Source organism: Carcharodon carcharias, chromosome 27 (assembly GCF_017639515.1).
Source record: "Carcharodon carcharias isolate sCarCar2 chromosome 27, sCarCar2.pri, whole genome shotgun sequence".
In the NCBI taxonomy this organism is placed as follows: Eukaryota; Metazoa; Chordata; class Chondrichthyes; order Lamniformes; family Lamnidae; genus Carcharodon; species Carcharodon carcharias.
In genome coordinates this window covers 11,379,145-11,385,003 of record NC_054493.1, presented here as the reverse complement: position 1 = coordinate 11,385,003, position 5,859 = coordinate 11,379,145, and the positions used below count along the sequence as shown (strand labels likewise).

General features: G+C 46.8%; 1 long non-coding RNA gene across 1 annotated transcript; it reads right to left on the bottom strand.

Annotated features, from left to right (window-relative positions):
* Positions 1–677: 677 nt before the first annotated feature.
* On the bottom strand, positions 678–4,570 carry LOC121270582. The gene is made up of 2 exons (XR_005941577.1): positions 4,456–4,570; positions 678–3,226 (listed from the first exon to the last, which is right to left on the bottom strand). It is a non-coding gene; the product is annotated as an uncharacterized LOC121270582 (long non-coding RNA).
* Between the last annotated feature and the right edge of the window lie 1,289 nt (positions 4,571–5,859).

The window sequence follows — 5,859 nt, the reverse complement described above, 5'->3', positions numbered from 1 at the left end:
TCATCCCACCAGCTGACACTATCACAAGTCCACTAGTGACGACTGGGTTTGTGTTGTGTCCTTATTGCTGCTGTTAATCACATCCAGGACTGAACTTATGGGTTAATCCTGAGGTGTGTAAGAAATGTGTCCCTGCCGCTCTCTTCCATGGTTCGGAGCTCCTAGCTTTACAACTGGGTTTAGAGTCAGGAAGAACAACTGTGAATGCTGGACACGTGCTGTCAAATTAGAGATTGATGTAAAACTGTGATCTGTTCCTGATTGAGAGTGAAACAGCAGGTTTAAGTTTCCAATCTGAAAATGACTGTGATAATTATGGTAGGAGGATTTAAAATGTTTGTGTGATATTCTTGGGTCTACCAATGTAAGGCAATAACAAGAAGGTGCATTTCAATATGGAACCTTCAACTGCTCTCACCTTCCATTAACTTCAATGTAATGGAGACTGACATTTGGAACCTGTTGACATTTGAAAGATATTTACAAATGATTGGAGGGTTTCTTACATTTGGGATCTTCCTCTGTTCTGTCCACTCGAGGTGTTCGATAACAGACTTTCTCCTGGGAATATCGAGCTGGAGTATTGGGCTGTGATGTGTTTCCTTGTTCATCTTGTTGACTCTAAATGTTGAATCTTGTGGTTTCAGACACCAGATAATCAATCTCACAACATCAGATTGTCTTTTCCTGACTTTATTAACAGCACTGCAATCATACAGACAGAGTAATTCCTTACATGGTTCCAATCCTCTATGAAGTAATTATAAATGTCATCATTTATATACTTCAGAGCCTGTAATATAGGAATGGTGGATTGGTCTGTAATTTTAACATAATTTTAATTCAATATTCCTTCCTCTAATATCTCGTTCACAGCTTCCCTGTTACTTGCTGCATTTGTTTGCCGATTTTTGTTATGACAGATTGTCACATATTCCCCATGTTTTTAACTAGATTATATATCTATATTAAATTTTATGAATTTTCTTGCTGTAAGTTACAATTCAGTCTTTGAGCTGTGAATGTATTTCTTGAATAAAACAGTTATATTGAAAAAATGTAGTTACCTGATCCAGAGAACAGATAATACAGTGGATTCAGAGCTCTCTTCTCCCCAGCTCTGATCTAAAAAGCTGCAGCTACACTGGAGATATTTATAATTGTTCATTACATCCGTGATCTGACCCTGCTCAAACCATAAACACAAGGATATCTGTGCATTGTTCTGGGTGTGAGCACAAGGCTGTGTTACTGTCTACACAATTGCAGCAGACATGGGCAAGGATGAGAGACTCATTAATATTCTCCCACATTTCATAACAGCAAAGGTTCCACTGGGACAAAGGATTCAGGCATTTTCCATTACAGGCAAAATACAGAGCAATACAGGAGCACACTAACAGTTTAACAGAGTCTGCTGGTTCCTGTTAAGTTTATGAGGATCTAAATTAAACCTCCTTTACAGGTGTGATGTTCAAAGGTGAGAGAGATGCTGTGGGACACACACTAATTCCAGTACCTGAAAGTGAATAATAGATTGGGTTTTGTGTTTAGTGATCCCACGTGTGTTACCAATACCTTCCCTGGATCCCAAGGCTAGGGAAAATACTCGGGAAGGTATGGGGAGCTAGGAATTGTCCTTGAGAGTAACAGAAGGTCTGAGAATTGAAATAATCTGGAATTAGAAAGGAGAAAAGGTTCAGTCCTGGACATGATCTACAGCAGCAACAACACAATCCAACTTTGTCGGTGACATGTGAAGTTGCTGGTGTTTCAGCAGGCTGGATGAGCGAGTAAATCTCTTCTCACACATGGAGCAGGTGAGCAGCTTCTTCCTGGTGTGAACTCACTCGTGTCTCACCAGATCAAATGACTGAACAAATTTCTTCCCACACATGGAGCAGGTGAACGGTCTCTCTCCAGTGTGGATGCGTTGGTGTTTCTGGAGGCTGGACGACTCAGTGAAACACTTCCCACACACAGAGCACATGAACGCCCTCTCCCCGGTGTGAACAGGCTGGTGTCTCAGCAGGTGGTGTAAACAAGTAAATCCCCTCCCGCACACGGGGCAAATGTACGGCCTCTCCCCGGTGTGAATGCGCTCGTGTACCAACACGAGGCTCAAACGAGGGAAGCTCTTCCCACACACGAAGCAGGTGAACGGTCTCTCTCCGGTGTGAACTCTCGTGTGTGAGCAGGGTGGATGACTGAGTGAATCTCTTCCCACACACACAGCAAGGGAATGGTCTCTCCCCAGTGTGAATTCGCTTGTGCATTGAAAGGTGGGTTGAACGAGTGAATCCCTTCCCACACTCGGAGCAGCTGAACGGTCTCTCCCCAGTGTGAAATCGCTTGTGTATCATAAGTTCAGATGACCGACTGTATCCCTTCCCACACAGGGAGCAGGTGAATGGTCTCTCTGCAGTGTGAACTCGCTTATGTATCATAAGGTGGAATGAATGAGTGAATCTCTTCCCACAGACGCAGCAGAGGAACGGCCTCTCCCCAGTGTGAATACACTGGTATCTCAGCAGATTAATGCTTCTTTTAAAGGTCTTCTCACATTCAGTACATTTAAAAGGTCTCTTTTCTGAGTGAACCAATTGGTGCTCAGTGTAATGGGAGGACTGAGTGAATCTCTTCCCACACTGGGAACAGCTGAACGGCCTGTCCTTGGTGTGAACTGGCTGGTGCTCAGTGAGATGCACTGACTCACTGAACGACTCCCCACAGGGAGAGCAGCTGAACGGCCTCCTGTAGATGTGAAGGAGCTGGTGCTCCGCGAGGCGGGAGGACAGCCTGAACCTCTTCCCGCAGTGGGAGCAGCTGAACGGTCTCTTGTCAGTGTGAACTTGCTGGTGTTGGTGTCAGTTCCTCGGAGATTTCAAAGCTTTTCTCAGAGTCAGAACATTGAAGAGGCTCCTTATCAAAGTGATCGAGCTGGTGTGCCAGCAGGTTGGATGAACACATGAATTTCTTCCCACACAGAGCAGGTGAACAGCCTCTCACTATTGTGAGCTGTCTTGTCAGCATGTTTACCAGCTGTATCAATCCCTTCCCACAGGAGGAGCAGGTGAATAGCCTCTCACCAGTTTCCAGCTGAGGCAGTCAATTAAATCCCTTCAGATGTACAAATCTTCAAATCCTGATGAATCAAATGACTTTCAGGTTTTGACATGAGGTTTGTTTTGTTTTTCCTGACTACAAATCCTCCTCTTCTAACACCCTGTAAGATGAGTTTACAAAGAATTACATATAATATACATTAAACAAACAGGCCATTTGGCCCATCCAGTCGCTGAGAGAGTTTCCAATCCACACGAGTCTCCTGCTGTTCTGCCAACCTCATCTCAGCCTTTCAGCTTATCTTTTCTCTCATGTTCTCATCTAGTTTCCTTTTGAAAGCATCTTAAGTTATTTGTGTCAACCACTTCCAGTAGTAGGGAGTTCCACATTTTAACTACTGCCTGAGGAAAGAAAGATCTCCTATTTCCCTGTCGGATTTATTAGTCTCTATTGTATTTTCAGGAGATTGTGGTGCAGTGGAAGTGTCCCTGCCTCTGAGCCTGAAGCTCCAGGTTCAAGTCCCACCCCAAGATTTGATGGCCAAGGGTGGTGCGTTTATTATTCAGCCAAACAGATTGAGTGTCAACCTGTAAATCCTGCCAACATATACCAATGGCAAACAATAACAATGGGAGAGGTTTCTGGTCAGCTGCATGAGATGGAAAGAAATTGGAGCCTCTCCCATGACTATCCATAGCTCCAGGTGACAACGTGCATGTATAAGTGTCTGTTGCCACAACAACATGGATTCCATGGGCAGCTGGATGACTAGTGTGGATCCGATTGGTGCCAACAGTACAGGATTAAATCCCCATTCTGACTGGGGTGGATTCTGGACCTGCCTCCTTCCCCAACCCGTGATGGAGATCGTGAGGCTGTCAGTCAGAGCTGCCTTTGGGCAGAGAGCTGAAGAAGGCTCCCAGTATTGGATAGACCACCCCATTCCGAATTTTAAAAACCTCTATCAAAAGAGATAAACCTCATTTTTGGTTTGAGTTTGCTGTGTGTAAATCCTCCCCTTCGAACACCCTGTGAAAGGAGTTTCGAAAGCCCATCCCAGTGAGTCCAGGATAGAAGTTCACAAAATCCTCTCCTCCTGCTGACAGGGACAGGGGATGACTGCGCATGCGCCCTGCTCAATATTGACCTTATTAAGATGGCGGCCGTTAACTCGGGCCTGTGACCGAGGAACAATCGCTATTTTTTGCTACAACCACGAGAGAGGAAGCTTCTTATCTGGGATTTGAGGCCTCCATCCGGGGTATGTGAAGGGTTGGTACAAACCCACCGGCTCCATTACTATTCCACACTCGGCTGTTTCTCATCCGCTTTACATTTGACACGACTGCCTCTGTTTGTTACTGTGGGGAGGGCGGGTTTGGGACCTACACTTTTCTTCCGGCTCCATCCCTTCCGCTCCTCCGGCAGTTTCTCACCAGCGGCTCCACGTCCCGTGCATAAGTGCACTGCGCATGCTCCAGATCACAATGCCCGGCTGATTGACGGTACCTCTGGACCAATATGGCGAAGGGGCGGCATTGGAGGACCAAGCTGGTGTGGATGGTCCACCAACCAATCAGGATGAATGAGGGGCGGAACTTCCCTTATTGACTGAAATTCCGCATCATTTTCTTTCATGTGCAAAGGAACGCAAGCTCCAACAACTTATCAACACCAACACCCATCCAGGACCCTCCACCCCTGCCTGTCCCTCTGTCCCCATCGCGTCTTGCAATCCCAGCCCAGGCTGTGTAATCACCATACCCGCTGACCTTCCCCTCTCCCATGCTGAACGTTCAGTGCTCAGCAAAGGACTTGGTTTCATACCCTGGTGCCCTCATCTCAATGAATTTCAGGTTCAGCACGATGCTGAACTCTTCTTCTGCCGCCTTCGTCTCCGTGCTCACTTCTTTGGGCAGGAGTCCTCTCCCTGTTCAACAGATCCTTTTACCCGTCTCCAGTATTCACCCTCCACCTGGACCCCTCCCTCTGGATTCTTACCTTCTCTTGATCTTTTCATTGAGAACTGTTAATGTGACATTAGTCGTCTCAATTTCTCTGCTCCTCTTACCCACTCTAACCTGTCTCCTTCTGAACTTGCTGCATTCCGTTCTCTCAGGTCCAACCCTGACATTGTCATCAAACCTGCTGACAAGGGAGATGCTGTTGTTGTTTGGTGCACTGACCTCTACCTTGCAGAGGCTGGGTGTCAACTCGCAGACACTTCCTCCTATCTCCCCCTGGACTATGACCCCACAACTGAACATCAAGCCATTGTTTCCAGGACTGTTACTGACCTCATCTCCTCTGGAGATCTTCCTTCCAACCTCACAGTCTCCCAACCTTGGATGGCCCACTTCTACCTCCTACCCAAAATCCACAAACAGGACTGTCCTGGTAGACCGATCGTATCAGCCTGTTCCTGCCCCACGGAATTCATTTCTCGCTATCTTGACTCCATTCTCTCTCCCCTTGTCCAGTCCCTTCCCATCTACATCCGTGATTTCTCTGACACCCTACTTCGTATCAACAATTTCCAGTTCCCTGGCCCCAACTGCCTCCTCGCTACCATGGACGTCCAATCCCTCTACACCTCCATCCCCCACCCGGATGGTCTGAGGGCTTTCCGCTTCTTCCTCGAACAGAGGCCCGAACAATCCCCATCCACCACTACTCTCCTCCGTCTGGCTGAACTTGTTCTCACACTGAACAATTTCTCCTTAAATTCCTCTCACTTCCTCCAAATAAAATGTGTGGCTATGGGTACCCGCATGGGCCCCAGCTATGCCTGTC